Raw genomic sequence first — 2,352 nt, 5'->3', positions numbered from 1 at the left:
CACCATGCCCAGCTAATGTTTTGTATTTTTAGTAGAGACGGGGTTTCACCATGTTGACCAGGATGGTCTCGATCTCTTGACCTCGTGATCCACCCGCCTCGGCCTCCCAAAGTGCTGGATTACAGGCGTGAGCCACCGCGCCCGGCCCCTAACCTGTTTCTTAATATGAAAATAAGAGGAATTCCTGTCTAGATTTGTAAATAATAAAATTTATAAAGAAAAAGAAAAGTAAACATATGCTTCTGATCCTTTGATCAGCATGATCTGCCTACCTGGCTGGCTGGACTGAGGAGGAGCAGGTTCAGAACCCACTGGGAAAGCGCCAATACAAGGTAAGATGACAAGTAAACAGGCCATTATTTAACAAACAACTATGCATTATACCACTTTGATAAAATAGGCATTATACCACTTCACACCCACCAAGATGCCTATAATCAAAAAGATAGTAACGGCTGACAAGAATGTAAAGAAACTGGAACCCTCACACATTGCTGGTGAGAATGTAAAATGATACAGTCACTTTGGAAGACAGTTCCTCAAAATATTAGGTATAGTTATCATACGAGTCAGCAATTCCACTCCTAGGTATACACACAGAAGAAGTAAAAACAAACCTACACAAAAGCTTCTACACAAATGTTCAGAGCAGCATTATTCATAATTGCAAAAACATGAAAACAACCCAAATGTCCATCAACAATAGACAGACAAATAAAATGTGGCATATCCATATAACAATAATATTTGGGAATTAATAAAAAAATGCATGATGACAGACAAAGATAGATAAACCTTGAAAACATGCTAATGAAAGAAGTCAGACACAAAAGACCACAAGTCGTCTGATTGCACTTACATAAACTGTCTAGAATAGACAAATCTGTAGAGACGGAAAGTAGATGAGTGGTTGCATAGGCTGAGAGATTTGGGAAAAACAGGGAGTGACTGTGAATGGGTACAAGGTTTCTTTCTGTGATGAAAATGTTACAGACTAGACAGTGGTGATAGCTGTACAGCTGTGAATATATTCAAACCATTGAACTGTATACTTTAAATTAGTGAGTCCTACGGTATGTGAACTATATCTTGATAAAGCTATTAAAACATATTGTGCATTACCTTTAAATAATTATAGCTTTCAACCATCAAATGACATGTCTTATCAAGATGAAGTATGGACATGTTATCACCCCAACAGCTACATTCCATATAGTTCACAAAGTCCTCTCACAGCCCCCAGTCCCCATGACCAAGAGTATTCCCCAGGGCATTACTGCCAGCTTTCCCAGAGAAGATGCTTTCTCTTCCTAGGATCACAGATGGAGCTGGTTTCACTGGGGCTGCTTCTGTGACAAGAGAGAACGGGCCAACACTCTAAGAAAAGCAGAATGAGAGAGGGAGAGGGGCAGTCGGATAAAGAAGGAGGGGGAAAGAGGAAAGTGAGAAAGGAGGAGACACAGAGAGGAAGAGCACAGTAATTATTGTTGGAGCATCTGCATCCAGCCATGCTGGCTAGTTTAAAGTGGGTTTCTGTAATTTGCTTTTAGGAGAGTCTTAATATGTTACTTCACTACCAACTCTTTCCCTACTTAACTGATAAACTTTCTAAGGATACATACACAAGTTAAACTAAATCCTGGGCCTCTTTTGTTTAATAAAAAGACATGAAACATTGGAAAAAGCACACATAGCTCAGTGGTTACATGAACTCAGACAGACTTAGATTCAAATGTGAGTCCCAGGCTTACCTAAGTGACCTTGGGTACACACAATTTAACTTCCCCAAACTTTAATTGCCACTTCTGTAAAATGGGAGCCCTAGGTTTCGTTTTCTTACAGACAAGCCACTGTCCACATTATAATGAAATAACTCATGGCAGGGTCTCAATACAGTACCTGGCATATGAAAACACAACACTATGACCCACCATTATTAGTGATAAACTCATGATTTATTACAGATATATTTAGAGCAGAAAAAAGTATTGTTTGAAAGCAAAGATAGTATGAATAAGACTAGTAGGTAAGAGCCAGAGAAAACTGTATCATGCTTCACACAAAAAAATACTTCTTATTCATTTGGAGAGCATTATTTTTAAGACATGTTAGAGCCGGGCACGGTGGCTCACGCCTGTAATCCCAGCACTTTGGGAGGCCGAGGCGGGTGGATCACGAGGTCAAGAGATCGAGACCATCCTGGTCAACATAGTGAAACCCCGTCTCTACTAAAAATACAAAAAATCAGCTGGGAATGGTGGCGCGTGCCTGTAATCCCAGCTACTCAGGAGGCTGAGGCAGAAGAATTGCCTGAACCCAGGAGGCAGAGGTTGCGATGAGCCGAGATCGCGC

Source organism: Cebus imitator, unplaced genomic scaffold (genome assembly GCF_001604975.1).
Source record: "Cebus imitator isolate Cc_AM_T3 unplaced genomic scaffold, Cebus_imitator-1.0 Scaffold348, whole genome shotgun sequence".
NCBI classification, from domain to species: Eukaryota; Metazoa; Chordata; class Mammalia; order Primates; family Cebidae; genus Cebus; species Cebus imitator.
The sequence above is the reverse complement of the archived record's forward strand: the minus strand, read 5'-3'. Positions refer to the sequence as shown.